Here is a 6,149-nt window from a genome sequence, read left to right as displayed (position 1 = left end):
TATTATGTAAATTTCGATTACGATAAATACTGAGAAAGGCTGACCACGTGAATCTCGACAACGTTACTTGCAGAACTCCATATCCGTCCATTACTTTGTCGATTACACTTTGGCAGCTGCTCTTCAAAGGTAATCAATGGTCCATCATCATGGTCTGTTGTCTCGCATATCTCCCCACACACTATCTCTTGTCATCATTTAACTCGTGCTAAACGTGTGTAAAAAGACAATAAATCCAGTTTAACAGATAACACTCCGGAAAGACAGGAGATTATCTTCACTCTAGATCAGTTAGGTTGCAGGAGGTTTGGATAACCCCTTAGCAAAAACCCTGTGAAGCTCCGGGTTAGAATGTGTCTTCAGCAACCTGTACATGCCCTAAGAGGCGAGTAACGGGATGGGAGGGTCGGGCTTACTGACTTGATTGAGAGTCATCGTATCCAAGTTGCGTAGATCTATGCTCATGCTGTTGATCACTGGATTGCCTGGTCCACTCTCGATTATTTACAGCCCACATCCATATAACTGGAACATTGGTAAGTGTGGAGTTAAACAAACTGACCAAACCGTAGCAATAGTTGCTGATGTCATTGAAGCAAGAAGTCAGTCAGCTGATGACAGCTGAAGCGAAGACAATATTTGTCTACGTCCAAAATAAGCCATTAACACTGAAATGAAAACTGAAATTGTTTTGATTCTGTTTGAAGCACTGTTTTGTATTGTGCGTTACTTCCTTGTACCCGCGTGTGGCATTGTTATCCTAAATCCGTGTTGTGTTGTACAAGACGGGCATTGTTGTCCACGGGGGTTTCCCTGGTGGGCCAAACCAGATACGTAAGCTAGACCGAGATGCAGCTTCGCGTTAGCTGGTCCAGGATGTCAGTCCGCTGTAATATTGTTGTCTCGCAATGGGTGGGACACCGATAGCAAGTCACAGTTAACAACACTCAACACGGAAACCAGAAACATATACTGACAGTTAATTTATGGTAGTAGCGAAAGTTGTAAAATGTCCCACGTGATCACACTTGGAAGATGACTTGTTATAGCACAGAATGTAGAAATTACCATAATCCGAGTCCCTTTTTAGAAACGTGACATGAAGGAGATACGAAATTATAAATGAATGTAGGAAGATGAAACATTAACACCTCTTTTGAGGCGTGCGTGAGTGCGTGGGTATGTATGGTGTCAACATAAAAGTTTACACATTCTTTCAAGTTCATTTATAGACGATATGAGGCTACACTAACAAATTCTGTAAAACAGGTACTTTTGTTCCAGGTGTCTTCCTTACATACTACGTTTCAAACAAGATTCAAAGCACTGTCCATTAAAACAAAGTTCCACTTCTTCATGGTGTTAATCATGGGCTATTTTTAGGTTGTATCTTTTTGGCGCAACATGTGTGAATCTCATTTCTGTTGTCCCCCGCTTTGCTGGAATATTACTGAAAGCGGTGTAAAACTAAACTCGTTCACGCTTTAACTTAACTTTGTAACAACCACAGGGTGGTGGGATAACCCAGAGCTTAAAGCCTTCTCTCGCCTCTCTTAAAACACGGGTTCGATTTCCCACATGTGTGAAGCCCACTTCTGGTGCCCCCGCTGCACGTGATATTGCGGGAATATTGCTAAAAGCGGCATACAACCATACTCGCTCACTCTAGCAAACGCTGGTAGCCAGAGAGGTGTAGCACTACTAACCTTCACCCTGGTCACTTCAGCTGATTGTGATCAGTTTCCTATTTTTACGATGTATTGTTATGTGTATTCTCATTTTTATAGTTACGTACTGGTTTAAAAACGACATCTGTGATATTAAAGTTACTGTACATTTACTGTCCCTTGTCGATTTTGTGTGTGATTTAAATGTACATGTCATTTGTAAGAAAATGGTTTTATTCAGTTTGGCAGAAATCCTGCCGATGTGCCTGAATATATACCTCTCATTCACTCATGTTGAGGGTGGTGTTCAGTAGATCCTCATCCATGATGTAGAATAGGAGTAAAGGAAACATTCAGTAAAACTGAAATCAGCACGTAATACACAGGTGGTTCGGTGTTGTTTATGTGGCAAGCATTACTTCACAATGACAGGAATGCGAATTAGGGATCGGTTGTGACCTTGGCAACATAACGCACGGATGAGTGCTCCCTACACCCATAAACTCCGAGCAGGATGACTCTTTTGCCTCAGCAGAGTTTCCCAAAGTAAGGGAAGGCGATGGTTTAGCTTTTCCTCTGTGTATGACATACTGAGTCGTGAGACAGTGTCGCTAACCGCGTTAGCGTGTGTCACTTGGAGTCATGTACTAACGGGCACTGGAGCTTGAAAGTACAGAGACGCAATACAGTTGAGTTAATCCTCCGTTGCATGATGAAATGTAACCTGAAAGAATTTATCGTATGCCTGTTTTTGACACTCATTGCCTTTAAATGACTGAAAGTCCAGGTTACAACTGGTCATGGTCTCCAGTAAGCCATGCTTCACTCTCCACGAATTTCCGAGTTAGAACTGGTCTCCAGTAATACATGCTCCTCTCCCCATGAATTTAAGAGTTGGAACTGGTCTCCAGTAACCCCCGCTTCTCTCCCCATGAATTTCCGGGTTAGAACTGTTCTCCAGTAATACACGCTTCTCTCCCCACGAATATCCGGGTTAGGACCGGTCTCCAGTAACCCGTGCTTCACTCGCCATGAATTTCTGGGTTGGAACTGGTCTCCAGTAACCCACGGTTCTCTCTCGATGCTGATGATGCAGATCCCTGAATTGTCTGGTCCAGCCTCGAATATGTACAGGCCGTCTTATTGCTGAATATTACTGTTCCTCATGAATAAAACTGGTCTCCAGTCACCCATGCTTCTCTCTCCATGAATTTCAGGGTTGAATTTCCGTGTTAGAACTGGTCTTCAGTAACCTGTGCTTCTCTCCGAATGAATTTCTGCCTTAGAACTGGTATCCAGTAGCCCGTGCTATAACTGGTCTCCAGTAACCCATGCTTCTCTCCCCACGAATTTCCGCGTTAGACCTGGTCTCCAGTAACCCGGGCTTTTCTCCCCATGAATTTCCAGGTTAGAACTGTTCTCCAGTAAGCCATGCTTCACTCCCCACGAATATCCGTGTTAGAACTGGTCTTCAGTAAGCCGTGCTTCTCTCCCCACGAATGTCCGGGTTAGAACTGGTTTCCAGTAACCCCCGCTTCCTCTCCCCATGAATTTCCGGGTTAGAACTGGTCTCCATTAACCCGGGCTTCTCTCCCCATGAATTTCCAGGTTAGAACTGGTCTCCAGTAACCATGAATTTCCGGGTTAGAACTGCTCTCCAGTAGCCCGTGTTTCACTCACCACGAATACCCGGGTTAGAACTGGTCTCCTGTCACCCATGCTTCTCTCTCCATGAATAACCGGGTTAGAACTGGTCTTCAGTAAGCCATGCTTGTCGTAATTATAAGAAGCGACTATCGGGTCCGGTTGGTCAGGCATGCTGACTTAGTTGTCATCGTATCTCAGTTATGTAGATCGATGCTGATGATGCAGATCCCTGAATTGTCTGGTCCAGCCTCGAATATGTACAGGCCGTCTTATTGCTGGAATATATTGCTGAGTGCGATGTAAACAAGAAACAAAAGAACGAATGTAGGAGCTTATTCGATTCGTCAACGTTCGACCACTGGGGGAACCCAATGACAGACCTAGATTCCTAATCGGTGTTTACTGCTTTGTTTCTGTTAGTACATGAGTATATAACTACTAAGTGGCGTGCCTGAATCGAACATGGTTTGCAATGGCTGTACACAACGCGACACTATCGGCAGAGCGCTTTCTCTTCATCTCCCTCAAGACAAATCGCTATCGCAGCACTGTACTCGTACTTTGTACCCGGACGAACGTGCAAGAAATATGAATCTCACAGTCCGCTAGATCTGGCATCAACTGGAATCGAACGAATCAGTGTCAGTGTGAGAATCTAATAATAGGCTAGATCTGTGAAAGTTTTTTGTCATATTAATTCTTTCCAGTGTCCACAGCCTCGTTTTACTCGCAATTGTTACATTGCAGAACGGTATTAGGATTTACCACTTCTTTGCTACAATATATACTATCTTTCAATGTAGATGCTAACACCTACTGTGCTTAGTCACACTATAGATTACGATTTCCCTTGTTCGGGACGGTGGGGTGGCCCTGTGGTTAAAGCGTGCGCTCTTCATGCCGAAGACCCGGGTTCGATTCTCCACATGGGTACAATGCATATTTCTGGTGTCCCCCGCCGTGATGTTGCTGAAATATTGCTAAAATCGAGTTAAAACATATTCATTCACTCTCCCTTGTTCACCACACCGACTTCTAAATACCATTCAGTAAAGTTATTGCACTTCAAATCACAGGGGCTTGTATCGCTTAGAAACGGTGTTAGAAAGACGTATTGCAGGGATTAGGAAGGCGGGGGCCATGGGCCATTTAGCACACTAGAATGAAAAATGGCCCATTAAAATTTTGAAGTTTACTATTGACACAATGGCAATGGCCCATTCTAAATTTAGATAATGGCTAATAATCCTGAAAATTGCCCATTGTCAAAGTTCTCTTTCCCAATCCATGAATATATGTGCATAGACCCTACTATAGTACTATATAGAAGGAAAGGGACATCTATATAGTAGAAGGGTAGCCTCTATACACCTATATGTCTTTGTTACACCGTTTCCAAGCGATGCAGCCCCGGTTCTTCAAATGCCAAATGTCTTTGTAGGACTAGTGAAATGGGGCAAGTTTCTAGAGTTGATAACACGACACATTTTAGCTACATTACGAAAGTGTGACGTTAAACTATAAAGTGATACAAGCTATGACGTTTTAAAAATTATATAGAAGATAATATTTACAAACTCTTAAAATCCACGTGCCACCAAATCCTGAGCAATTGGAATGTTTGTATATCAAGGTTAATAATGTTTTGACTTTAGTGTGTCATGGATTCCGTACACACCATTCTAGTGGGTGGATGTGTTGATGGGCTTGCCGTCCTGGTGCATGCTGGGACACATTGGTTAGGATGATACGTGGTGTTGATGATACGCTGGTTCTTCTGGGCGATAACCTTACTGAAAGCATGCTGTTAGGCCAGTCGACGAAATAATCTCTGGCCAGTCTGTTTTGGCAACAGGAATATCGATGCCTTTAAAATAGCTCGTAATCCACATGGGAGCACATACACGCGAGTTTTGTTACTGTGAATTTTCGTGAAGGTTCATTGTAATATATATGAAAATATATGGCTACATATGTGTTGTGTTTAGTTCTTCCACCTGTCGCTTCCATTGAGGGCCAGGTTTAGAAGTGTTCTTCAAACGCATATTTGTAGAATTTACTCTTACGCCTGAAGTACCACCATATCTGAACAATAACATGCCACCCGACCATGAATAAATTATGAATCTATATTAACGTAGAACAAACTAGTGATTGCGAAAAATAGGAACATTTCTCATTGCCATTAGCATTGTTGTTAGGTCAATATTCTTGGGTGTGGGGTTATAATCATAAACCATGCAGAGATGATTTAATTTTACATAGCTTTGAGAAGCTACTCAGTTGTCAGATTCAATTGTTTATTTGATGCATGTGTCATGCACCGCATCCCAATTACGTACATAGATACTAATGATGTCAGTCACTGGATTGGATGGTTGAAACATCCTGCTACAGATCGCCGTCATTAGATGGAATGTTCCCAGGTGCTGTGTTAAACAAATCTTCCAGTAAACCAGGATCAGAGGTAGAATTGTCGCAGCCACAGCCAGCTTGTACGAGCCGGCTACCATTCTGAAATTAACTCTTGCATGACCGGATTGGTTAATCCTATCGTTTCCCGAAGGTTTGAACTATGCCATGGCGTGTCATCTTTGGAATTGCCCTGTTGAGCCTACATAAGAATAGTCGCTGTTTACTGTTCGACATTGCCAACTGGAAAACGACATTCACGGTGACAGCTCAGTGATGTCACAATCCTCCTCGGGGCGGTGGGGTAATCTATGGTTAGAGGGTTCGCTCGTCTGGGATTTGCAAAATGCAATTGAAATTGAAAGTGTACATTTACAGTTTTTTTAAAACTATTCTGAAAGTTCATCACAATGTTAATGATAC

The sequence above is a fragment of the Haliotis asinina genome, chromosome 6 (assembly GCF_037392515.1).
Source record: "Haliotis asinina isolate JCU_RB_2024 chromosome 6, JCU_Hal_asi_v2, whole genome shotgun sequence".
Classification (NCBI taxonomy): domain Eukaryota; kingdom Metazoa; phylum Mollusca; class Gastropoda; order Lepetellida; family Haliotidae; genus Haliotis; species Haliotis asinina.
Note: the sequence above shows the minus strand (reverse complement) of the source record.